The sequence below is a fragment of the Rattus norvegicus genome, chromosome 6, assembly GCF_036323735.1.
Source record: "Rattus norvegicus strain BN/NHsdMcwi chromosome 6, GRCr8, whole genome shotgun sequence".
Lineage (NCBI taxonomy): Eukaryota > Metazoa > Chordata > Mammalia > Rodentia > Muridae > Rattus > Rattus norvegicus.
The window spans coordinates 51,522,318-51,550,087 of NC_086024.1; the positions used below are offsets into that span (position 1 = coordinate 51,522,318).

A 27,770-nucleotide genomic window follows, 5' to 3' on the forward strand; every position below is an offset into this window, starting at 1 on the left:
TCACTGTGGAGACAGGCTTTGTGATCTATGTTCAAGTTATGCCCAGTGTGGCCTGTGTCTTCTAGAAACTCCTTGAATGTGTCCTCCACTGGTATTATCCTCTTCCTTCCTGCCTTTTATGCCACAGAGTCCTGGTTTCTATGAACCCTGAGATTATGTTATTTACTGAAAAAAAACCCATGTTTCTAGGTGCGGTGTGGCCCAGCCCTTAGCTCACACCTTTAATGCCTTTGGTTGGAAAACAGACACACACTTAGCATACACCTGTGATCCCAAACGATGAAGGTAAATTTACTTGGTAGAAGGAAGCAGCCATGTTTGAAAGTGATGTCTAATTGACTGGCAGAAAAGGCGATGAATCAGAGAAAGATTTGACAGAATAGGGCATGCTCAACTCTCATGAGAAGAGAGGAAAAAGAAGATATTTGAGAGAAAGCAGCACAGAAAAAAGAGAAGATTAAAAAGAAGTAAGAGGCAGGTTTACTGGGAGATTTTTACAGAGACAAGTTGAGAAGAGAACGAGTCAGAGGATGAGGAAGAGTCAGGAGATTAGAACATATTGCCAAAGTTAGTATGAGGCCAAGCAGAGCAATTCAGGAGAAGCAGCTTGGAGAGGAGTTTTGAGCCACAACAGCTGAGTTGAACCAGCCAGCCAGAGCTCAGAAAGAACTACAAAAGGTGAGCTGATTCAGCAGGAAGTGTCAGAGGCCGAAAACATTCCAGACCTAGATTAGATTGTATGGAGGCTAGAAGCTTCCAGTACTAGGCCTAGGTTAGCAGACAGAGGCAGTAAGGCTCCAGGATGACAATTGCATCAGGCGACTAAAAGTTACTCCTACATTCTACTCTTTAAGACTTCCCTTAAGGTTTAGTTAGGGTTTTGAGAGGCCAGGGCTATAAACACCTGTCTTTTCTTGTCAAGCTGTGATCCTTGTGAACCTGTTGGAGATAGAGGTTCAAAACCCTGAAGTTTTGTGGCCCGAGAAGGACGGGATTGCCAGCCTGTTCCTGGACTAGTCCCTGACCACCCTCTTCTCTCAGGGGTTGGTTGAGTTCTGGAGTCACTCATTTCCAGAGGGACCAAACTTTTCTTCAAAGCCTTACACTTGTTGCTTCTGTAGAGAGTTGGGGGGTCCTAGGTAGGGATGAGTCAGTAGCCCACACAGTATGTATGTAAGGTTCTTCTCATGAGAATGAAAGCTGAGCTGGACCTACCTTCAAACACCAAAGCCGTATCATTCCATTTCCCCACAGATTATACAGAGTAGGACAAAAGGAATCAAGAGTAAGAGTAAAGATTACTTCCAATGAGTCGATTTTAAAAACTTGACTTCATTGTGCCTACTGCCCTGGTTTTCCAGAAATGCAGTGGAACCCCTTCCATGTCCCACACACTCCCATGACTAGCAGATAGTCCCAGTGCCTCCTCCACAGTCTTCTTTTAGAGAACTGAGGTGTCTCCTCTCCCTCCAACCCTCTGTTACCCTATATTGCAGTTCCTCAGCTCATGGGAGATGTCTGAGGTCTTTCCACTCAATATAATCCTAGATGAGCAATGGCTACTCACAGAAGGAGCCAGGATGTTTGTTTCTTAAGGTTACCAAGGTAGTTCAAGTGTAGTGGTAAGCTAGGGCCAGGCAGGAGGCTGTGTCTGTGTCTACAGCTGACCTATCTAGAGCCTATTTACCTCTCCTTTCTTGAACTCTGGCTTCTAGTTGCACTAAGACTTTCTATCAAAGGAACTTCACTGACAGCTAGTGAGAAGGCAGATAAGCCACTCTGCTAGCATGTAGGGCAGGCCAGGCCCTGCATACTGGATAATCGCCTTTCTACTTTATGGAAAAGCACTAATCCATTTAGGAGTCCGTGCTTTGCTTATTTGACTCAGATGTGGGTAGAAGTGACTCTCGTCATTTCTCATTTGGATATAGCAGACAAGATCATTTCCCCAAGGTTAATCTCTTTATCACAGATAAAGTGGTCAGACTTTTTAGGTAGAATATTCAAAGGACTAAAATCAAAGGTGACAAGAATGTGTGTGACAACCTGGGACAGGTGCTGCCTGTTATTCTAGGAGAGCAGTAACATCCATGTCTCCCACTGGACCATGGTAGTACACTTGGTTGAGCCACAAATTTGGCTATTAGTTGTTCTTTGTAGCAATTCAGACTATTGTGACTTTCTTCAGTGCATTATGGGCATCGTTTAACCCAGTAAAATTTTTCCTTCCTCCCTCCCTCCCTCCCTCCCTCCCTCCCTCCCTCCCTCCCTCCCTCCCTCCCTCCTTCCCTCCTCCCTCCCTCTCTCCCTTCCTTCCTTCCTTCCTTCCTTCCTTCCTTCCTTCCTTCCTTCCTTCCTTCCTCTGTCCCTCCCTCTCCCTCCCCCCTCTCTCTAATGGTCTCTAAGTGTCATCCTGGCTGGTCTGGAACTCTGTAGCTTAGGCTGACCCATGATCCTCCTGCCTCAGCCTCTAAAGTGCTGGGATTATAGGTCTGCATCACCACACATGGCTTTCTAGAGTCTTGACAAATAGCAGCTCACTCTTAAAATCCTGTTCTACACCGGACACACAGTGTTTCCATTATAGCAGGGGCCCCTCTTCAGCTCTGCATTTCAGTGACAGGGAATTGACGGCTTCATCTAGGCGTCCTATGCAGAAGCCATTGGAAGCAAAGGATATTTTGCTGTGTTAAATTTGTATTTGTATGGTTGAATTTCTTATGAGAGCTGTGTGCCAAGGAGGAAACATACACAGAAGGACTTAAGGATCACATAGGTTCATAAAGACCATGCAGCTGACATCTTGAAATCACAAGAACAGAGGTGGCATTGGCCTTTATAGGTCTGAAGTTTCTGAGAGGCTCTGCAATTCAATGTTGCTAGTGAATACTGCTTTCCCACTGAGACACAGTCTAGCTACGTACACTGCCATGAACACCTAGCCACCCTGTTTCTGCCTCCAAAGTTCTAGGATACCATGTCTGTCTTAGTGAATATTTGCTAAAATTTGGGGCAATAAGCTGAGGTTTGGGGTTCGATAGTTGCCCTTAAGACTCAGAAGTTACATACTTTCTGGGGTCTATGGGTTCATTTGTGAGAGACTTGGACTCAAACCTGGGCATATTCAGTCCAGATTCGCCTCAGATTTGCCATATCATGTGGCTCGAAAGTAGTTAGAAGAAGATACCATTTGTTTTAAAATGACCTCATTGATGGTTCAGAAAATGCTGCTGTGCTCTGCCTCTGCAGCTTGCACAGCTCAGTGCTCAGAGCAGCCGTGAACACTTGTTATTTAGAGACTACAGCTGTGTAACACATTACTCCAAAGTTTAGGCACATAAAACACGTGCATTTCAGTTGACTCTTCCTTTACCTCAACGGGTTATATCTGGATAGATGCACCACAAATTGAAAATATCGTAAGCTCAAGATGCACTTAGCACGTGTAATCTACCAATACCCTGGCTCAGCAGCTATGCCTTTTCAGGTTCCTGTTTATTGCTCAAGAATTGGATGGGAGTGAACGCTATCTAGCATCATGAGAAAGGACCGCGTGAAACACACACTGTTAGCCTGACAAGTAAAAAGTCCCAAAAGTTAGGCTTGTTTCCACTCGTTGTTTCAATGAATGTGTTTTTCATTGAAAGTTGAGACATCACATAAAGAGACAGAGTCAGAGGCCATCTGTTGCCCAGAGACTCACAGTCTGCTCAGATGGGTCCTCTGGGTTAGTATAATAGAAGGCCCTTTCTTTCTTTTTTTTTTTCCTTTTTAAAGGTTTGTCTATTTTATTTATAGGAGCACGCTGTAACTCTTCAGACATAGCAGAAGAGGGCATTGGATGTTATTATAGATGGTTTTGAGTCACCATGTGGAACCTCAGGCCCTCTGGAAGAAGAGTGAGTGCTCTTAACTGCTGAGCCATCTCAACTCCCCTAGAAGACCCTTTCAAAGCCTTACATGCTGCCTGTTTGCTCACAACAACCTGAGGCACCTTTATGTGACCATCTCAATGCTGCACTCAAGATGATGGCAGCTTTCCCTTGGAGTGTTCTGAGGGACAGCATAAGCATGAGAAACACAAAACACTGAGCTACAGAATCCACTCACTGTTGATGTGCTCTGTGTTAGAGAAGGCATTAAGCCCAGCCTGTGCAGAAGACCAGGGGAGCATGGTGGAAACAGACACTAAAACTGTAGAAAGTGACCAAAACCACATGTTCAGAGGTATCCACCAACAAGTTGGCAACTGGGGCTGCAATAGCATGTTCTTGGCCTGTGGGAAATAAGTGAGTATCAGAGGCAGGTAGATTAGCACACTTACTTAGTGTGAATGTTCTTGTGTGTGCTGGCACATTTATGAGTGTGTCTGTACTTACATGTGTACATATGTGTGGCAGCCAGAGAACAATGGCTTTATCTCCCCGCCCCCTCAAAGGCGTCTCCCTCTGGCCTGGAAGTCTTTCAGTTGTCTAGACTGACTGGTCAGTGACTCCCAGGGATCCTCTCCCTGTGCTAGGATCACAAATGTGGACCACCCAGCTCACTGTTACTTGGATTCTGGATATTGGCCTCAGGTCCTGGTGCTTGCCTGGTATCTTACTGAAATCTCTGTTGCTGTGATAAAAACACCACGACCAAAACACCTTATAAAGGAGAGCATTTAATTGGACTTATGGTTTCAGAGGGTTAGAGTCCATGATGGCAGATCAAAGGCAAGAGAGCAAAAACTCTTGAGAACTCATATCTTGATCCACAAGCCAGAGGCAAAGAGACACTGGGAATGGTGTGAGCTTCTGAAACCTCAAAGCCTACCCTAGTGACGTGCCTCTTTCAATAAAGACATAACTCTTAATTCTTTGCAAATAGTTCCACCCAGTTGAGACTAAGTATTTACATATATGTGCCTCTAGGGGCCCTTGTCATTCAAACCAGAACAGCAAGTTAAAGAGGAAAGGCTTATTTTGGCTTATAGCTCCAAAAAGGCGACATTATGATGGGGGAGACATGGTGGCAGTGGCATGAGGCTGGCATGGCAGTCAGTCATGCAGATGAGATCAGCAAGCAGAGAAAGGACACAGGAAGTGAGTCAGGTAATAAAACCTCAAACCCTGCCTCCAGTGATAGACTTCCCCCAGCAAGCCTCCATCTCCTAAAGGTTCCATAAGTCCCCAAACAGTATCACGGTGACCAAGTGTTCAAACACAAGAGCCTATGGGGACAGGATTTCATATTCAAACCATGACACAAGGCAATCACTTTACTGCCTGAGCTGTCTCCCCAGCTCTCCATTTATATCTGGACAGTATCATGAGCATAATAATACAAGTAAGAATTCTAATGGAGTCCAGAGAAGGACTCAACTCCACTGGTAAAGAGTGGAGGAAGATCCAGGGAGGGCTTCTCAGAAGAGGTAAAATACCAACTGACATTTGGAAAATAAATAGCCTGTTCCCATTATAGACGCTGGCTCAGCTTGTGTTCCTCAGACTTTCTAGGCTCCTTTCCCTCCAGGAAATATCTGCGTTTCTCAACAAAATGCCCCTGAGAAGTGGCAAAGCAAGGGTAAGTGTTCCTGACTCTGCAGCTCCTGCCCCAGCAGTGCTAATATTAAAAGTAAACAGGAATATGGGTTCAGCACAGCCCCAGTCAGCCTGCATTCTGCTCTCACCAGAATAGCCTTGTAAACATCAAATTTTGAGGAAGGGAAGGGAATTATGTTAATCGTGTTCCTGAGAGCACTCAAGCAAAGGGCTGTTTATTGAAAATATTGACAGGATGGAGGAACTTGTCTGAGTGATCACTTCTGCAGCTTTTTGGGAATGTCACCGTGGGAACGGGGAACCTCTCCTGGCTGATCATGACATGCTCGGCAGGTGGAAGGTGTGTGCAGGGATATGAAGGGCAGCAGTGGAACTTTCGCTAGCAGACGGGGGAAGCACCTTCAGGGGGTCCCTGTGGATGCTGATATAGCTAGCAATGTCACCCTACCCAGGGTGGTGGTGGCTAGACCTAAGCAGAAAATGATGGGAGCCGCTCAGATATTCCTCTGACTGTGGGCTTCAGGGAAATGGATCCTGAAGAGAACCCTTCAGCCTTAGACCTAAGTCTCCAGGATTTCCTACCACCTACTGGCTCCTTCCAGCTTTACTGAAAGTGTTTGCAAACTTGTTCTGAGGGTCCCGAACCCTGGTGATAAAGGCTGAACATTAATGGTTATTCTTGATTGCCAACTTGACTACATAGGAAATTAACTAAATCCCAAGAGGCCATGTACTCCTGGGAAAGGATTTTTTCTTAAATTACTTGAAGTGGAAACTCCCACTTTTAATCCAGATCTTAATCTGGGCTATACCTTTTGCTGGCAGCCAATATAAAGGACATGGAGAAAGGAAGATTTTGCTCTTGGCCTACTTGCCCTTGCTCTAGCTGGTAAGTCCATTCCTTCGCTGGCATTATGGACTACTTTGTGATTCCTCTATATACTAAATGCCAGCTGAGGCATCCAGCCTCCTGGGCTGAACAACTATTGGATTCTTGGACTTGCTTTTAGTAGACAACCATTGTTGGACTAGCTGAATCACAATATGTGATCTACTATAGTAATTCCCATTTGTGGGTGTGTGTGTGTGTGTGTGTGTGTGTGTGTGTGTGTGTGCGCGCGCGTGTGCGCGCGTGTGCACGCAGCATTCTATCAGTTCCAGTCCTCTAGAGAACCCTGCCTAATATACACTCTAACTACATGTATGGCGCTGGCAGTTAATACTCGGTGGACAGTCAAGGAGAATTTGAGGTAGGTAGTATGTAATCTACTGTACCTCTAAGGAGAAGGAGAGGGTCTAAGGTAAAGCTTTGCATCTGGGCTTCCTACCTGCCAGTGGATGTTGCTGCTATTGGCAGTTGAGAGCACAGCCTTGGGGACAAACTAGTCTGGATTTGAAACCTGGATTCTGACCTGGGAGGTGTAGTCATCATGCTAAGACTCCTTGGATGTGGACAGTGGATGGGAGTGAAGGGCACAGGGTTGTGGAACTCACTGGCCTGCTGCATGTGGAGCTCAGTGGTGAACACACTGGTTTTCAGTCTGATGTCACTAAGTATGTTGTTCATGCAGCAGCTCTTTTGTGACTGGGAAAAGCTTTGAGAAAAGATGGCTGGAGTCAATGTGCGCATGAATGGATTCCCCAGCAAGTGCAGACACTCAGAGCTGGAGAGTGGAGTGGACGGTGACACTCCTGGACAGATGGCTTCCAAGCTGTTCTGTCTTCCTCTCTTGCTGATTTGAGTCTGCTTGGCTGCCTTTCTCTCCAGTGCTCTATGTTGCTGTGTGTACTGATGGAGAGAGATAATCCCTGGTCCCAGATTTTCACACCTTTTGGACTTCTACACTAGGCACAAGATCTAAGGTAGCTCTGAGAATCTGTGCCCCTCCTGGGTTCAGGCATCAGAGCAGTGGACCCTAAGTTCCTGGTCTTTGAATCTTGTATCTCTGGACAGATTAAAATGGCTCACAGAATTAGGACATTGCAAAGGACTATTTCCACAGCTATTTATATGACCATAGCCTTGGCTTACATGGTACATCCTATCTCCACTGCAATGAGTTCTCTCGTGTAGTAGTATATACGTGTAATCCTAGAGCTGGGGAAGTGGAGACAGGAGACTCCTATTCACTGACCAGACAGAGTAACTTTCTTGACAAGGTTGCACCCAATGAAAGACATTTGAGGTTCTCCCCTAACACCCCCACCACCACACACACATCTGTACATGTGCCTTCTCCTTGACCCTTCACACAAATACACATGTACATTACTTCCCACATGGACATGCATATCGACATACAAAGACACACATGTACATGTGCACCCACACATACCTACATGTGCATCCATATATATAAACACACATGTAGATGTGCACTCATACACATGTGCACACACATATGTACATGTGAACCCACATACATGCATACACATGTATATTCACACCCATGCAAACCTACATGTACACTCACACACTGTGCTCACACACATGTGTGTATCACAACATGCACATTTGTATATACATACACATGTACAGATACACCTTTCACACACAAATGCATATTTACTCTCTCATACACAAGTACGTGCATGCACACAAGTGTGCTCACCCATTCACGCCCACATTCATTTATATGTGCACCTGCATGTTCATTCATACACATGTACATATGTGCTCACCCATATGCACACACACATACATGGTCACACACATTCACGTACAAATAGCTTCTTTGTTGTAGAAGATCTTTTGAAACACTGTGCGTGGGAACTTTCTCAAGAGAGACATTTGTGGGAGTTGGCTGAACAGAGCACTTAGGATGTATTTATTATTCTGTTCTAGGAATTCAATGTGGAAATCTTCCATGGGAACAAAGGCGTCTCGACTTAGCACAAATTTGGGCAAACCTGTCCTTGGAACCCAGGCAGGAGAGGTGACACAATGTCCCTTGAGGGCTTGAGGGTTCCTGGGCTATGGTGAAATCTGATCACTGGCAGGTGTTTTCTGGAGCCTCAGGGCAGGTAGAGCCCTCTCTTGCTGGGAGCTCTCCTCCCAGTGGGGTATCCCTGGGGATTTCTGGGGGCAGCTCCCCTGAACTAACAGGTCCCTAAGGGAGCAAGCATAGTTGATAGTTGTTTCCTTACTACAAACTGCTGTGGTTCCCTTCACCTTTACAGGACACCCTTCACTTACTCCGACTAATCCTCTATTCTGCACCTTTGGGGCCAACCCTCCTCCAGCACCTGGATTCTGCTGGACCTGCCAGGGAGCTGCATTCTGGAGGCTGAGCCTGACCTAGGCCAGTCATCTCTGTAGTCTGGGTGCTCTGCTACACATGCTGAAGCTTATGAACACTCAGAAGTTTGGTAGAGAGTATATGACAAGAGTGGAGACAAGGGCTTCTCACCTAGATATTATATACCATGGACCGATTTTCAGAGTTCTGTTTGTTTTGCTTTGTTTTATTTTTTCCTAAGCTTTTCACTATGACACAGGACTTGTATTTTGACATTTTTGCAGTGTGAGACTCTGTCCCTGGAGTCATCTTTAAGCTACCGTGTCACATAACCCCCTCTCTTCTTTTTGCAAGTGCTCTCTGGGGGAGAACTCAACCCCTCACAAAAACAGGAGTAGGCAGGTCCATTAGGCATCTTTGTTGAATGTGCCCGGGTATGCCCCACTCGCAGGGACCTCTCCTGGCCTCCCACCAGGCACCTATGACTCTGAGGGCAGGCAGCATGCTGTGTCCAGGTGTGGGCCAGCCTCTGTAAGCTGCAGGTTCCACTGGAACCCGAGGCTGACAATTTTTCTTGGGCGGGTGTCTGTTGCATGGCAGGGAGTGTTTGTCACCTTTCTATTTGCCATCTCAATCTTGTCCCCACAATAGAGCTTATAATTTTATCCCCAGGGAGATGGGATTCAGAGTGATTAATAAGCTATCAGACTTGGAGGATAGCACATGCTGCGACATGCACAGATAGATAATCAGCGTCTGAAGTTACAGTGCTCAGCACATCTAGCCAACATGGCACCACTGACTCCCAGTTCTTCACATAGAAACCAGAGATGTGCTAGTTAACCTTGGGTCCCTTCACCCTTGCCCCTGACCCATCCCATCATCTAAACCCCTTTGCTCCATAGCTATTGTGATCCAGCCACTCCCCGCACCATGCTCTCTATGCCTGGCCTTTATTCAGTCGGAGCCAAGGCTGGACTGCTGCTCTCCCTATGTTAACTTTTCTGCCTACTGCAGCACAGGTAACATCCCATCTCTTCTCAGCATCAGACCCTTCCTCACTGTTGGCCTTAGGTCAGTGGGAGCTCTTTAGCACTGTAGGCCCCTTCCCAGCACGTCCATCTAGTTGCTCCCACCTGGCCTTCATCTCCCAATGCTTAGACTCCTTGGTGTCCTTCAAATGTTTGCTTTCACTTTCCCTTTCACCTCTTTCCTTTCCTAGATTCTTTGTTGTCTGGCTGAGTCACTGTCTTCATGTCTGAAAGTCTGAATCACTTCCAAAGGAGATACCCTCCCAGTACTGATGCTTCCCAGAGAGGTGATGGCCCCTGGAGCCATTATCAGCCCTAGAAGTAATTTCCTGCCCAAAGCTGATACCCTACTCCCCCAGAGTGATATCTTTCCTGGGCCTCTGATACCCCCAGGGGTGATGTCATCCTACAGCCAATGTCACCCCCTAGAGGTGATGTCACCTCTAGAGAGGATCCTTGCCCAAGTAGGTGATGTCTGAGAACTTCAGTTCACAAAGAGACAGAAATTAGATTAGGACATATGAAAATATGTTGATAGACTTAAAAAAAAAGATCGAATTTTGGCAACTTATTGCCTTTGGTCTTAAGATGAATTTGTGTATTAATGTCACTCTCTTCTTGTTTCTTCACCTTTGCCCCATGCCATTTTGATTACTTTGAGAGTTCCCAGCTGTGAAGAGATCCAAATGTCACCTCAGTTGTTACAGTGAGGGAGATCTGTATAATTACTGCAATACACTGTTGACCTCAAACAAGTCAGGTTCTGAGGGAAGGAGATGAATGCCAGGTGACACAGAAGTCCTCCCATGGCTCATTGGGAAAGCACCGGGAGGTTTGGAGGTTCAAATCAGGTGAAGGTAGCTTTGGGATTTGGATCTGAGATTTCTCCTGTGGGTCTGGGTTTTGCTCATTTCCGACACGTAGGATGATCTCTCCTCCTCTCCAGGTCTCTCTTGTACCTACTTCCCAGAGGCAATTACTAATCGTCATCCTCTCTGTCAAGTGTTGTGATTTGGGAAATAAAGTGTTGACTTGCCCAGCTCCCAGCTTCAGACTTCAGGCTGCCTACTCTCTTCCCCATACAGGAGGCCGTGCCTCAGACTATTCAGGCCAGCACTGAAGACTTATGGGAACCTGTTATTCAGCCTTGTGACCAATTCTGGGGACTTAGAGATGTACCTTAGAGATGTTCTTGATCCTTTCTATGTAGTAAAACCTTCAGAGCTGGAAGGTTCTCCAGTGGAAGGGTGGCTGTTGTGATGGTTAATATTAGATGTCAAGTTGCCCAAATCTCTTTAGGGAGAAGCCTTCAGTCACATCTGGGTGGAATGGTCCAGAGTAGTTTAGCCTCTAGGCATGGCTGTGAGAGAGACTTTTGATTAGAATTGATGAAGTGGAAATACCTGGAATGCAGGCAACACCATTTCTTGGATTGGGGTCTTGAACTGTGTATATAAGTGGAAGTGAGCAGAGTACCAGCATTCATCTCTTTGCTCCCTGACATGACATTTTTGCCTCAAGCGCCTGTTGCCATGACTCCCCATCATGATGGACTGCACCCTTGAATGCAAGCCAAAACAAACCTCCTTAACTTACTTTCATAATGATGTTCTAGCACAGACAGAGGAAAAATAACAGTTGCCAAACATGTACAAGGAGGACTGAGAGGCTTTGTGCGACCCATGGCTACAACATAGTATACATGTCAAAATGGCCACCTGGTTCCATGAGGGAACTTCAAGAAGACATCAGAAAAGTCTCAACTTTAGGATTTGGCTGAAAGAGAAATAGTGAAAGGCTATATCTTATTATGTATTGATAATGTTTATGGGGACAAGCAAATGAATAGAAATAGAGAAAATCTTCTGATAGATAACTAAGATGTCAGACAAAAACACATCTCTCTCTCTCACTTCTTTCCTCCGTCTGTCTGTCTGTCTGTCTGTCTGTCTGTCTCTCTCTCTCTCTCTCTCTCTCTCTCTCCCCTTCTCTCTTTCTCTCCCCCCACATCTCTCCCCCCACCTGTAGAGGTTGCTCTGATCATAAACCACATCTTCTCTTCATTTTTCACAGATATTCCACAGATGTTTTTATGCATATATGTCTGTATGTCTGTCTGTATGTATGTACACACATTTACTTATAGATACAATAGGTTTCTATTGACAATTCTTATAGACATAAAGGACTGCATAATATTCCAACTCTCCCTTCCAGATGCTGAACTGTCTGAGACAGTCCTGTGATCAAACACCATACTTCAAAAAATCAGCACGTTATTCTTTGAAGCTCAGGCTCATGGTCTTCCAACACAATTAATTGGAATAACAGCACAAAAGATGACTAAAAGTGAAGAAAATCCCAGTGGCAAGTGTTAATGTGATAATTAAGCTCACTAATTAGCAATGCCTAAGGACCCGAGCTTCAGTTACTCATTCCAAAGACTGAAAGACGGAGGGTTTGAGAGCTGCTGTTTTATTACTCAGGTCATGAGTGAGAGTGTGCCTGAGACACTAAGACTTGTACCTCACAGTTGGCCTTGGCTTAGCCACAACAGTGTCAACTTGACAGAATCTGACTCACCTGGAAAGCAGGTCTTCACGAGAGACCCTCTATGTAAGATTGGCTCATGTACATGTTTAGGGATCATCTCCATTGTCTTAATTGATGTAGAAAGACCCCACCTGAAAGTGGGGGGCAGAACACCATTCTCCAATTTGGGACTCTGGGCCGCATAAGTATATAGAAAGCTAGCTGAGGACCAGGTATACACACATACATTCCTGCTTCCTGAGTATAGATGCAATCTGAGTAGGCAGCTTCCTGCTTCTGCCTTCCTACTTCATGCCCCGCCCCTGCCTGCTGGCACCTCCTGACCCCCCCCCCCCACACCTGTTGCTGTGTCTTTCCCAATGTAGTGGACTCTACCCACCTGGAACTCTAAGCCCAGATCAACCCTTTCCCCTTCACGTTGTTTTTGTCAGGGTATTTTATCCCAGCAAGGAGAAATAAACCAATGGTCCCCTTAGTGGCCCTTGGCCTATGCAGCAATCTCTCTGAGCAAACTCAGGACTCCACGTTGGCATACCAAGTCACCTGTGGATAGAAATGGAAACTGTGTCAGCTTTAGACAAGAGCCTTTCCCATAAGGCTCCATACGCATAGTGATTCTAGTGTTCCACAGCAGTGTGAAACCTGCAGTCCTCGTGCATAAGCCCATGGGCTGAGTGGTTCCTATAATATGTACATTCCCAGACAGAGGTCTGATTTTGATGATTCTGGGTCTATTTAGATGAATAATACTGAAAACATAAGTTGTAACCTCGATAGAGCCCATATGTAAATGCACCAAATCCTTCCACAATCCTCAGAGAAAATGCATTCATACATACTGACTGGCCACCTGTGGTTATCATTTGGTTAGTGGCAAAGTCAGTTTTCATGACTAGGTAGTACACCTACCATTAGAGCTCTGCAAGACTGTCTACCTTCTGAATCTTCCCCCTCTCTTTCTGCTTCACTCTCCCCTCCTCCCATATCTCTGTCACATATACTCACCTATAGAGGATGCTCAGATCATAACCCTGTCTCTTCTTTGTTTCCCACAGATATTAGAAGACCTTTGTCTTCTTTGGGGCATAAAGTAACAAGTGCAATGACTTTGTTTCTAATGTATCTCCCCATGTTCAGCAAGAGAGCAATCATTGTTATTATTATGTACCGGACTCTAAACTGGGTAATGTCTACTGTTAAATATCCAGTGTGCACTAGCCTCACGGGACTTTCCAAACCTCAGATTTTCAAGCAGGGACCAGGATCAGAGTGTAGGTCATGTGACACTTTCAAAGTCACATTCTAAGTAAGCCATAGAAGTAGCGTTTCAGTCCCAGACAGACGCCTCTGGGTTGTGTGTTTTCCTTGACTGTCCTCTGCAGAGCGTGCCAGAGAGGAGACTGGTAGAGCTGTGCTGTGGCCAGTGAGAATTGTTGGCATTTTTTTTTCTGTCTAATAACTTCACGCTTCAACCCAATTACTTTGGCATCATTAGGATTATGACTGCTGTTTTTATTGGTGCCATCCAGTGCCAATTACTTCTGTTGGTGTAATTGTGTTACCATTGGTACTGTTGTTCCATCTGTGTTACCCATGGAAGCCTTGCAGAGTGTACTGCTGCTGGGGACAGGTCGTACTTCCCTGTGGACCTCAGTAGTTGCCATAAGAAAAATTATAAGGTGATCAAATGCCTCTGACGTTTTAGTTTTCAGAGCTTATTTAGAAGTTGAATTAATGTATGGAGCAAGTCTGAACACATATACACATGTGTACACAAACACAGAGGTATACACACATGCACACAATCCACGTATATGCACACTCATATATACATGGGCACACATGCATACATGCCGTATGCCTACACATGAATGTGCACACATACACCCATGTACATTTACACTCACACATGCATATAAGCACATGCATCTGGTCATGGTGACTTTGCCAAAGTGCCAAAGAGTAGGATGGTAACAAAATAACTCTGAACACAATTGCTATTTCAATAAGACAGGAATAGAATCAATTCTGTGAATACATAGGTTGAACAATGCAACAATGTAGCTGTGCCTGTATCCTCACTCCTGCCAAAATGGATGGAGCATGGCAAGAAAATGGCCAAAATGCCAATAAAGGAGAATTAGTATGTGACCAGATACAATGAGTGACCCTGTCACAGGGCACAAGCAGGATTTCTAAGATTGGTCACTGCAGTCAAGAGATGTGGGTTGAGTATCCTGACTCTATGTAGGCATGTACAACTGTACTGGGGTTCATGGTTCAATGTATAAGTTCCTTTCACTTTGCAACAAACCCTGTATTACTTTATTCCACAGTTAGGGAAACTGAGGTCTAGAAAAGTAGACTGGCTTATCACTCTTACTATATCCCAGATTAAACTCTAGGTCCATAATTTGAGTGTAAGTGTTTGGACAACAACTTTTGTTGCTAACTTTTTATTTGGTCAGATTTAGTTTCTATGAAATGTTATCAGTGTAGATAAAGGTAAATCCCAGATGACAGGACTGTGTTCAGAAGGTGACTTGGGAAAGTGGATTGAATTTGGGATGACTTTGCTGTGTACATTGTGTAAATACAGTACATTGTGTAAATACAGTATCATATGAGTGTGGCTGAATCAGGTTATATTCACCAGGCCAGCTGGTGCCTGCTCCTCTGGAAGTTGGACCTTCCTTGAGCAGGGTGGGTGGCTTGTTCTTGCCCAGAACCTAGGTAATATTCAAGTTATGCATCTCTTTATATTATACTCACCCACTGTGATTCTGGTTTACCCAGCAGTGTGGCTGTAGACTGGAGCCATGTGACCTGGAAACAGAAATTGCCTATGAAGTTCTGGGTCAGAGCAGAACAATTTCCAAAAAGAGAGGTGACCTGGGCCTTTCCACAGAGAATCAGGAGGAAGCTAAGAACATGGTGATACAGTCTTCTATGGGTCTTCTAAGTACAATCTGTTCCCTTGTCCCTTGTCCCTCTGGAGGACACCCACTAGGACTACAGCCATTGGCACTGGGGACAGCTGGAGCTGTTTCTGAGCTTTATCGCTCTTATGCTGTTGAGCCAAATCTGTTCCTAGATGTTCACACCTCCCCGTTCTCTTACTTGGCGGCAGGTATTCACAGCTCTCCAGGCATCCTCTCTAGAGGAGCACGGAGTGCCAGCTCTCTCCATCAGCTCTGCGGTAAGGTGGGCCAGCAAGGAGGAGAAACAGCAGATGTCCAAGATAAGCATCACATGCCACACTCAGGTGCTAACTTCCCTGGTCTCTCACCACTGTTGCTATGTGCTTGCTTTTCTGAGCACAAATGCACAAGGTTTTAAATGTCTTCAGGCACAGAACTAATTATCACATCTTTTTGAGTCTTATTCCTCAGGGACTGGAAAACTGACACACTGACATGCACCCATCACACTGCCTACATTCTCCACACCAGCAAGTGTCTGCATTAATGGACCACTGAGTTCTCAAGGCAAGAAGACTGTATGAAGATGTTTCCAGTTGTGCAACGAGATGGAAACACTGTTGCAGGAGAGCCTCCTGATGTCCCACGAGCCTTACCTGCATGACAGGTATCTTTTCCACTGTCCATGGAGGCAGTTTGGGGACCCCAGCTGGACACCATGACCTTTTTGCTTGGGGTGCCCTTTTATGATCATGTTGGAGTTCATCTAGAATAGTGGTTCTCAACCTGTTGGTTATGACCCCTTTGAGGCTTGAATGGCCCTTTCACAGGGATTGCATATCAGATATCCTGTATATCAGATATTCATATTACAGTTCACAACAGTAGTGAAATTACATTTATGAAATAGCAACAAAATAATTTTATGGTTGGGAGGGTCACCACAACATGAAGGTGTGTATTAGAGGGTTGCAGCATTGGGAAGGTTGAGAACCTCTGATTTTGAGTCTCTAGTGTTCAGAACTTGACTTTCTCTGCACTGAAAGGGAGGAAGGAAGCTTCAAGCATTTACCTGTTATTTCTCCTGGAAACAGGAGTGAGGGTAGGTTGGGGTGCAGAGAAAGGGGCTGGAAGGCTAGACGGATGCAGCAATGGCCAAGAAGAACATGGTAGCCTATCTTCATTATTCTTCAAACTACACACATGCTCATGTAGTGGTCACTGGAGTGTTAGTACCCAGGAATCATGGGGACATTAAGGGGAGTACTCCAGAGAAATAGAAATGTGTGCTTAGACATATGGTTCACCCTTGGTTTGGGATGTTCCTTGATGGACTTTGGGTTGAGGTGATATGAAACTGTTCCCATATCAATGCTTGGTTCTTCCTTTTCTTCTCTGCACACAACTTGAGCCGCCTGTCCCTTCTTTCACCATCAATGTTGTGATGTTCCTCAACTATAGGCTGAGGTGTTTTGATTGGGGCAGGAAAGACTAAATGGTCAATAGGTCAGGTGTGTATCACAGATTTTCAGTTTTTTTTCTTCAGATTTTCAGATATTTACAGCCTAACAAAGTTTGATTGGGTTGAAAAGCCTCTGTATCTGGAAAGAGAATTTTCCTCGAAATGTGTATACATGTGGGCAAGTCCAGAGTGTTCTGAACGGACAGGCAGAAGGGCCAGGACTGTGGGCCAGGTCAGGCCATCTGCTGTGGAATTCTCTTATTTCAGAGACCTATGACTTTGTTCTGGGCAGTCCTTCAATTGTGCCATGATTTGCACCTTGAATTTGTCTTGGAGTTTGCTTTGTGACATATGGGAAGTAGGACTCACTGCACAGTGGTCTTACATGGCAGCCTTGGGAGTGTTGGGATCAGGCCATCAGGTTGATGCCTCTTATTGAGTACTGGTTTATAGGAAAGGGAAAGACCACACGGTACACATAAGCTCTCAGCAACTCGACATCCAGTACTCAGGACTTCCTTGAGACTTCGCTTTGAAGAAGCTGTCACCCGATATAACCCTTGATCTCTCACCTCCAGAACTACAAGTTCTCTTTTCTTTATAGGGCTACCTAGTCTGTGGTATTGTGTCACTAAGAGAAGAAATGGACTATCTGGATGAGGCCATCCACTTTGGCAAGGATAGTCCCCTTTATTTGCTAGTCACCTTGTCAACCTTAACTTCATCTGCATTAGTCACTCTTCTGGTTGCTGCACTATCCAAGGGGAGGGGCTTATTTTGGCTCACATTTAGGAAATAAGGATTTGCTGGAAAAAGTGGGACAGTGAATCCCCATGACCTTTGGAGTTCTATGACAGTGGATGACTACAGTGTATCACAGGAGGAACCTGTCAGCAGAGGACTACATCAAACATAAATCTCATATTGGTTGTTGATGAAAATATAGGGATCAGAGGCTGGTGTGAATGTGAGGCAGGGCATTGTGTGTACCTATACATTAGCTAGTGGAGCCATTCTATCGATATTTGGTCAAATATTGTTTAGGATATTTCTGTGAGGCAGATGGTTTGTGTGCTGCTGTGGGTTTTGATTTTTTAAATTTTGATTTTGGTTTTGTGTATATGTGTATGGTATATATGCCCATTTATCGTGTTTGTACATGTGCACATGCATGTATGTGTGTGTGTGTGTGTGTGTGTGTGTGTGTGTGTGTGCATGTATGAATGCATGTAGAGACTACAGGCTGACCTCAGGTGTCTTCCTCCATTATATCACTCAGTTGAACTCAGAGCTTACTGATTTGGCTAGTCTCAGCTTGCTATGGGGTTCCCTGCCTGTTCGCCAATGACTGGAGTTCCAGGTGAACTACCTACCCCTCCTTGCATTTACATAGACTTTGGAACTCTGACCTTCTGGTCCTCACATTTATTATGAGCAGGTGCTTTACTCCCTGGGGGATCTCCTAGTCCTTCCTGTGGTTTGAATGTGAAATGTCCCCAGATGCTCATGTGTTTCAACATGCTGGGGCCTGGAAAGAGCCTAAGGGAGGCTGCAGGGCTGTGTGCAACAGAGCATTGGAGAGGGCTAAGAGGTGGTGAAGAGCATAAGGAACAAGCCAAGAAGTTGTAGAGGTGATGTATGTGGGTATTCTCCAGGCCTAGGACTGCAGTTCCCCAGAGAAACATGTTTTCTACCATCTCACTATCTCCCGAGGCAGCAACCACACTTGTGTAGGAACCCTTATCCCAAGCCTTCCCTATGGAGAGAGGTCTGCATTTCTTTTTCCTCAGTCGTCAGTTCCTGGAGGTTTCTGTCCTTTTCCTATGCATGTGGATGGCTGGATATAGCATTTTCTTCCTGGTCACTGGCTGCATTTCCTTTCAGAACTATCACTTGTGCATTAACTGAATTAGACCCTTCTTTTAGAAGAGTGGCAGTGACTTGCCATGATGCCAACTGGTGCTTCCTCAGGCAGGGGAAGAGGTTCCAAGGTTCTGCATTTGAGTGGCCCTTCCAAGAACTGCAGGAGGCTTTCTGGCAATTACAGTCCTGACCCTTTGATTCCCTCTGAGCTTTGAGCTGTGCTAAGTCTCAAAATGAATTGCAGCCCACCCCTGACCATAACTGGCCCCTCTGAGCAGGGTGGGGGGTGGTTCCTGAGAGACTGCCTATACTCAACTTGTGCTTGTCATTGTCAGAATGAGAGGGAGGCTTCCTTCTTCACTTGAGCATGGCTTAGAGTCTGAGGTCTTTCACCCAGTGGCTCTCTAGTGAGATGCACGCTAAATGATGAGTTATCTATGATTAATTATAACTAACTTGACCTCCTTCCTTCACAGACACTCAATCTAAATATTTACCAAGAATTCTGTTCTAATGTGCATTGTCCAAGTTAATGGTATTTCTTCCTTTAAGACAAAGTGAGATGGTTTTCCTCCAAAATTAGCTATTCTGTGGAGTCTGATCAGCATGTGATGAGGACACTTGGTCTTTGTGGAGTTTACCAGGGCCTCTGAGGATGCTGGCCTTTTGTGTCACCCCCACCCCAGCTTGTGTGCACTGAAGCCTCTGAAAATCCCAGGGATGTGAATAGATGCTCTGGCCTCCTCTGTGCTCCCACTTGGAACAGAGCTCCCCTGTGCAGTCTGGGAATGCAGGAGCCCTGGAACTCAGTGCTGGCAGGCTTTCCAGGACTCCTCTCTAAGACAGAGTGCAAGCCCATTGCTGCTCTCCTGGTCCTTCTTTGCTTGGGGCACTCTAACGAGCTCAGCTGTCAAGTCAAATCCTCCTGTGTGGAAGCAGGGCTCTGGGGTGTCATTATGTTTTAAGCCACGGGGAGCAACTTCTTTTCTCTGCCAGGAGTGTCCCGACACACATTTGTAACCCTGGCTAAGAGGGGCCATCTCCATTGGTTTTGGGGGTGCATAAAAAGGATTCCTGAAGACCAGAGAAGACAGCTATCCATATCTTCTTTTTTATTCTAGTGCTGCCATGTGCACACTGCTGTGTGGCTTTGCCATTCTGAGTGTCCAATACATGAGGGAAGATCAGGAACCAGGCATTAAGAAAAGGCCTGTGTCCTTCAGAACACTGTTGAACTGCTTTCTGCTTAATCCCAGGCCTGGGCTCTTCCCTCCCTGAGCACCCAAGTCTGCTCTATAGCTGGATATGGAAGAGCCTCTCTATCCTACTGACTGATTCCTAGGGCTGGATGGATACTGCCTTCTAGTCCTCCATGACCCTACTGTTATGTGATGCATATCTGTGGAGCCTGTGCTTTCTATTTACCGTATTTACTTATTTATTTTCATGGGGACGAGTGAGCAGCTGCATGAGCGTACATGGACCAAGTGCATGTGTGATCAGAAGAGGACATCGAATCCTCTGGAACCAGAGTAAGAGATTCTTGTTAGCCACCATGTGGGTGCTGGGGAACAGGAACAACAGTAGGCACTCTTAATGTCTGTGGGGTTTCTCTAGCCCCCAGGCTTGTTCTTTTTGTGGGTAGATTTCCTGACACTTACCCACAGAGGTCAACAGATTTCTGCTTTAAAGCCCAAGAAGCCACACCTTTAACAATCAATCCCTGGCTTTTTAATCACTGAAAATATGAAAACCTCTGGCCCAACACCCTCCTACTTACTGTATGTGAGACCACACATGCCTTGGCTCTCCAGTACTCCCCCAACAGGGCGGTTCATATAGAGAACATGACAGTAGAGCCATAATGTCATGACAGCTCCACAACCAAGAGCAGTCTAGGAAAAAGCACCAGCGATGCGGAGCAAGGGCAAAGAGGCATGGAGACACCTGCATTGCGCTGTGGCCTTGCAGAGTGAGCAAGGAGTGAGCTGGTAGAAGTGAGGACTAGAACCCACTTTCTTGGGGAGCAATGACCTATTCAGACCTCATAACCTTAACGCCCAGTGTGAAGCAGACTGTGGAGAAGCCTCCAGAAGATTTGACATGCACATGGGGCAGGAACCGTCAACACAAGCCTCTGGACAGTTGCATGCTTCAGATAATAGGAATGAGCTGCATTAAGAATGCCGTTATTAGGGGTTGGGGATTTAGCTCAGTGGTAGAGCGCTTGCCTAGGAAGCACAAGGCCCTGGGTTCGGTTCCCAGCTCCAAAAAAAAGAACCAAAAAAAAAAAAAGAATGCCGTTATTAGAAATCAACAATTTAGTTTAATGTCACATATTCTGTGCAGCATTGGTGTGTAGACCATGGTTATATAGCCTACTGCCTAGACACACTATCACACTGCACATTGACTGCCCCAGGAGCTGCATTTCCTCTGAACTGAATGTCTTGCTCCTTCCCCAGCCCTCCTGCAGAAACGGTACAGTCTGTGTCTCTCTCTTTTTGCTGCTTCCACTGTGACCCTCAAGTCTGGGATGGCTCTTTCTCAGAATGTGGATTGGCTCCCTGCAGATGACTCACTGTGGCATCCGGAACAGTGCAGGACATCAGAAGCACTCCCCTGCAGTGGAGCTAGGGGATGAGCAAGAGAAAGTTTGATCCTGAGTAGCCAGGCCCAAGCCCTGAGGCCTTAGACTAGGCTTCGAGAATGCAGGGCTATGGTTGGAGAGGTTTGTTGGGGGGATGGGTTCAGAGTACCAGTTCCCTGGAAGTGAGTGAGTGGGTTAGGTGGCTGCCAAGCACATGTGTTTCTGTTTCCAATATCTCCTTGTGAACAAAGTCTGCCAGATGACAGGTCTGGTTGGCTTGAAAGGCAGGACCTGGCATGGATTTCAGATGAATGCAGTCTTGTTCCTACTTTGGGGTACTTCTCTTGTGCCCTATTTACTAAAACACAAGAAAGCCACACTTATTCCCACTGTCCCATGGTCTCCTGCCATCACCACATGGGTCAGCGAGTCCCAGATCAGTGGCTCCAGGCTCAGTGCTTTGTGCCCACCCTATTGGCTCTTAGTCTCTCACAGGGGAGTTAGCAGACTCGAGGGGCTTACCCACAAGGGCGGAGCTATAACTTAGGTCTCTAGCGGTTCTGCTGCCTGAATGCCTTTTTCATGAGGGTATGTGGGAGAGACTCAGACTCAAGCCTGAAGACCCCTTACGTTAGAAAGGAGTATGTTTGCTCAAGCCCACTGTGGAAACCACAGTCAAACTTAGGATGGAGAGGCAAGTAAGAACCCTTTTCGTTGTGGAGGGAGAAAGGCATGGGATGTCCTCCTCCTCCCCTCTGTAGTTCTGGTTTTGGTGGGACATATCAGGAACTTTAAGTGGGGTCTTGGGACACTGTCTCCGAGTGTGAAGAGAGAACTGAGACTGTATGAGAAGTGGGTGCTTCCTTGACAACCATGCAAGCAACAGCCACATGCTTACAATTTATTCTAACCGCTTTAAAATGAGCTCTGGCTGCCAGGTGTGGTGGTGGACCTGTGACCTTTTCCATTTGGGACTCTGAAGCAGGTGGCAGGCTAGCCTGTGCCATAGACTGAGACCCTTTTCGGAACAAACAAAGAAACAAACACTTTTTTTAAGTGGAAAAAAATGTTAAAGCAAAGGAACACTGGGCTTTAGTGAGTGCTGTAGGATAGACAAGAAAGGAATAACTTCAGGCCCTGTTGTCTGACATGATCACATTCTCCTGAGTACTTGTCTAATATGCAGTAGGACAGAAGGACAAGGAGTACCCTGGGACCTGCTGACTCTGTGTCTCCTGACTACAATACAGCCATTGCCCTTGCTTTGACTTGTGTGAGGGTGGCCATCTTGATGTTTGGTGAGCCCCAACCTTAGCAGTTTGGAGTCCTGTGATAATCATGTGCTGGGAGGTGACTTCAAACAGTCACATAGCCATGCTGCCCTGGTGTTCTCAGGGGATTTCCATTGGTTCCCTGTGAGCACATAGAGGACACAGCATGAGTTCTGTTGCCACAGCCAGTGAATGTTCCTACTGGCAGTGCTCCTGAATGTGGCTATCCAGGGGCCTTTCCACTACAGCTACTCAATGGTGAACAAGAAGACAGAGCTCTCAGTATCATGCTCAGTGTGGCTTCTGTGGCTTGAAGTAAACAAGTAGATGTTAGTTCACTGCTTATTTCTGTGTCGCTCTGTGTCCTCCACTAAGCATAGAGGATGCCTCGAGCACCTGAACTTGGCTGTGTTCTGGGTAGCTGTGTTCTGTGTTCTGTGGCAGGGACAGAGGAGATAGATAGATAGATAGATAAATAGATAGATAGATAGATAGATAGATAGATAGATAGATAGACAGACAGAGGATGAATGGATAGATAGACAGAGGATGGATAGATAGATAGATAGAATAGATAGATAGATAGATAGATACATACATACATACATAGATACATAGATACATAGATACATAGATACATAGATACATAGATAGATAGATAGATAGATGAGTAAAGTGCTTTCTCACCATGGTACAGTAGAGCCTGGCAGAACTGGAGCCTCCTAAGAGAAGCAAGGGTGCTCTAGCCTTTCCTTTTCACCGTTGTGACTTTGAAGAAATGACAGGTCTGCGTAAGGTGGTATGGCTCCACTGTCTACAGGACAAAGCAGGTGCTCCTCCAGTCATTGTGACTAGGACTGTACAGAACGTGGTGACTAATGGCCAGGGGCAGTGACAAGTGTTCCCGTTATGGTAGAGCCTGTTTACTAAAGACTTCCATTTGCATTGCATTATCGAAATTCCTGCTCCCCCTGCACAGTTGACAAACAGCTCACATTCTTAGAGTCAGGCCTCTTTGACAAAGCTTGCCGATATTTTAAAATTCAGCCTTCTTTAAGAAGTCTTGTTAAGAGTATTAGGGACATGAACTTGAAGAGTACTGGGTTCCCACCCTCTGGGAAGCGGTGAGGAGCTCTTGTCCTCAGGATGGCTTCCTGGCAAGCGTATTTTCACACAGAGAGCACCTTGCCTGGAGCAATTCTGATTTATCAGACAGTCTTGTGCTCACAGACCTCATAGACAGAAGAACGGTGTTTTTCTTTGCTCCATTTCCTCCAGTCGAGAGCAGAGCTCAGCCCATTGCTGATGCTGATAAATAGCCACTCACAAGCTCAATTAGAAGTGACTGCAAGCAGAAGCCTTCAGAGATGGAGCACAGGCTAGCGTGGAGCCTCAACCTCTGATAGTCGGATGCCTTGCTGGGTACCAGCACAGCCCATGGCTTGTGCCTTTCCTGTAGGAATCCATGCAGGGAATGAGCGTCCTCTCTCCTGACAGGTCTCTGCAGTTCATGAATCCTGGAATGAACCTCAGGCATCTCTTTCTGGGCTTCCAATTGCCCCTCGTGCACACACAGGGCTTCTACCGGAAGGGCGTGATTACTATTGGATTCTTGATTTGAATTTCCCCTCTGCAGTCTGCAGTAATCCTTGCCATCTACCCAGCAGTTACCGTGTACTAGTGTGCGCCTGACCACAGGGCTGGTAGGCAGAGGGCTTCCTTGTGCTCTAAGAAGCCTCCCAGAAGCACACGACAGGATGAGACAGAGTCCCATGACAGACAACCTTGAAAGAAGGTTATGAAAAGAGCCAAATGAAGGGTCCAATGTGCCACACAGGTGATTCCTGCATGGAAAGGGATTTAAACTTTACCAGAATGTGAGGTTTAGGCTGAATCTTAACACTGAGCCCAAAGCACTGTTTTCTTCAGAGAATTCTGATAAAAAAGAAACTTTCAGAGAACAGTGAGGATTGGAACAGAGTGTTGGCTGGCTGAAGTTACAGAGATAAGAAAGGGAGCAAAAGAAGGGTTAGAAAGACGCAAACACAGTGAGGCTCAGGTGACTGCAGGAGCAGGTGTGACCAAGGAGGATTGGGTTGCATGTTTCAAGTATTGGGGGAAGGAAATGCTACCACCTTCAGTCTCAGTTTTTGGATGCAATCTTCACGTAGGCTCTGGGTCTGGCTAGAAATACAAGAATATGCTACAGTTACATTTGCTCCAAGTGAGAGAAGAAATGGAGGGCCAAGAGAGAAGCTCACAGTGACCTGGTTGGATGCTGCATGTTCTGCAGGACAGAGAGAGGTCTGGCTTAAGTATCTGGAGGAATGTGGCTGGTGAGAGAAGGAAGGGCCTTGTGGGTGCCAAGGCGTAGGACAGAAGGTTCCTGCCAACTGTGCTCTAGGGGAAATGCTCCATCTTCCTCCCACCCTGTAAGCAAACATGCCACAGAACAAATGCTGCCTGCCTTGGCTGGGAAGGAGCCAACACGCCTTCTGTAAAGCAGCCATGGTCATCAGTGCAAGGCTGGGCAGAGCCACAGTCTCCATTGACACCAGGCCCAAGGTCATAGTGGGGTTCTGAACGATAGTATTGAGATCACCGCTACTCGTTACTGTCCCAGCGAGGGCTTTGCTAGTCTGCATTGGTGACGACTTGATGCCAGACCCAAAGATGCCACCAGCAGTCATTCTCTGAACAGAGAAGTTTGCCTCTGGAAGAGCCTATCAGTAAGTAATGTGATGAGGTGAGGCTTGATCTGGAGGTATTTGCTGTTTATTCCACCCAGACAGCCACAGAGCCAAGGACATGCTTCCACTGGCAACAGAGGAGCATGCTATTAAACAAGACTTAACAGGGAGGCCCTGCTGAGAGAATCAAATTCTCTAGAACTGGGTCAATGTCCTGAGGGCCTACTGGGTGCTGCTCAAGAGCTCCTTTCATGCTCAAGGCACCCAGCAGAGCACTGTGCTCCCATGCAGGGGACCCTGGTACCACTTATGACAAAAAAAAAAAAAATCTCCAGAGGTCTTCCATTTCCTCATTTATTTTTGATCTAAAAAAATGAGGTGGGAAACTGGTTCATGGTGTAGCTGGCAGAAAATATGTTATCTGTCACGTTCAGATAGGCTGCCCTCCTGTTACTTAGGTTACAAGATTCTATCTCCTAAATAAGGTCAGTCCTGCAGGGGAGATTGCATGGGCAGTGCTGGTCTGCAGAGGGAGGCGAAGAGAAACCCCGGCACTATCCCTGTGCAGGAGGCTGATGAGTCACCTCGATAGAAACACAATTGCTCACTGGAACTCCCACAAATGGAGTTTGGAAAACAGATTAACTGCCTGGGTCATTGTCTGGGGCAGAGGCAGGAGCCTGCTCAGCTGCCTCCCTGGGGCTTCCTACTCTGCTCTGCCCCCGGGGGTGAAGTTGTATTCTATCTTAGGGAGAGCACTCTGGTTTTGACAGCTCTGCTGTGGGTCTGAAGGCTAACGGTAATTCCTTCCCTTCTAATGCTGAGCCTCCTCTTTCTAAGTTCAGGGTCAGAATAGCAGCAATGAAGTCAGGTGGATCTGCTTCAAGTGCGTTGTCCTTTAGGCTCTCCTGGTGCAGGAGTTAAGGGCTACCCATGCACTCCTCTCTGGCCCAGACTAGCACACAGGCCCTGGATTCTGTAGTCGGTGTTTAGGCATCCAGAGACTCTCTTTGAGATCATCTTAGCTACAAGTTCTTACTTTTTCTCTTTGAAGCTGAGCTTCTAAGACGGAGCCAGGCAGGGCTTCACCTAGGCCTTCTTGGGAGCACGGTGCAGCCCTGTAGATGAATGCCATTTTAGTGGTTCTGGTATTTATGCTTTTTAACTTCTTAAAAATAGCATGGCTTCTTTTTAAAAAAATTTATTTTTTTACTGAGGTGGCCTTCTCTGGATCACCCCATCCTTGGCTTCCTGCCACACCCAAGGCCCACACCTCTTTTCACTACGCAAAGGTCAGCATGAGTTTGTTTGGGCATTGTCTGTGCTGTAGTCTCTTGGCTGGCTGTGTTGTTCTGCCTACAGGGTTATCTCGAGACTCTGAGAGCAGGTCTAACCAAAGAGGATTCCACAGAACACTAGGCCAGCCTCATGACTCAAACCTCAGATCTGCCACCAACCAAGTCCTGACTCTGTGTGGGCTACCTAATTTAGTTTAGGATTCCTCCTCTGTTACAAAGGAGCCCACAATTCCTACCTGCTGTGTTGTCATGGAAACTTCTCTCCTTATTGCCTGTCAGTCACAGAGCAGGGGAGCAGGAGTCCTTCACTAGCCTTGTCTCCTCTTACTCCCATGACCGGACTGAGAAACACCCAGAGACACCACAACTTCTGTGATCATGGAAGAGAAGGATGGAGCCTACCATCTCTGCCATTCACACCCACCACCAAGACCCTTCAGTGACATCCTGCCTCAGAAGGGGCTTTCAGGTTTTTCATCTGGCTCTGAAATAGAACTGGGGTGCACAACGAGGAAGAACATGGCTGGTTATAGTTCCTGGGCATTCAGAGACAGAGGCTTTGTCAAGAAGGAAGAAGTGTCTCCTTAATATTGTAGCAAGGCTTTACAGACTACAAATAATTATGGCAATATAAATAGCCAACACAAAGTGGGTACTTACAATACACTGGACTAGATGCTTTACTAAGTGCTGTGGATGCAGTTTTTAATTCAGTCTTTGGGCATCTTTCCTCTTCTTTTCATAGACTAGAAATCCGAAGATTAAAGGAGCCCGGTGGCTTGTATGATATCATATACAAAATGTCTGCAATTGAACTAAACCCAGAACCTTACTTTCTATGTTGGGGTGTCTCGTAAATGTATAGAAATGGTCTATATTTCATAGTGTTTTTTCTATTTCATTTTATTAAATTGTAATCTTTTAATATGAAACTAGATTGCATTTTGAGTTTGTTCTCCCCTCATAGACGATCCTTCCGGTGCCATCATTGTAATGAGTTGTTCCAGGGTACATTTTTTAACATATTGAGTTCCTAGTTTTGTTAATATTCATTTCATTTCTTTCTTTCTCTGCACCGCTATTTCTCACACACTTCTTCTGTTGCATCAGGTCCACATGGAGGCCACTGTGGTCACGTGCATTGGTTGATTGTGCTTGCCTTTCTCCCTGAAGCCCATCTTTCCCAGGAGCTGCAAACAGGTATATCCTGGGGCCTGTGGGTCAGAGTGGCTGCTGACTCAGTGGGCCAGGAACTGGGATTCAACCCTGCCCTGAAATGTTCTTGTCCCTGTGATGGCAGGGAGCTCCC

At 46.1% G+C, this 27,770-nt stretch overlaps 1 long non-coding RNA gene across 4 annotated transcripts in view; it reads left to right on the top strand.

Moving 5' to 3' along the window:
- Nucleotides 1-2,338: 2,338 nt before the first annotated feature.
- Nucleotides 2,339-27,770, top strand: part of LOC102555103 (uncharacterized) — a 38,541-nt gene continuing 13,109 nt past the window's right edge. The window contains exons 1-3 of one of the 4 annotated variants that reach the window (XR_005505834.2): nt 2,339-15,954; nt 20,070-20,144; nt 27,572-27,661. This is a non-coding gene — a long non-coding RNA (uncharacterized LOC102555103). Of the gene's footprint in view, nt 27,662-27,770 lie in introns of all 4 variants that reach the window. The other 3 variants (XR_010052558.1, XR_010052557.1, XR_010052556.1) reach the window with 3 other exon arrangements.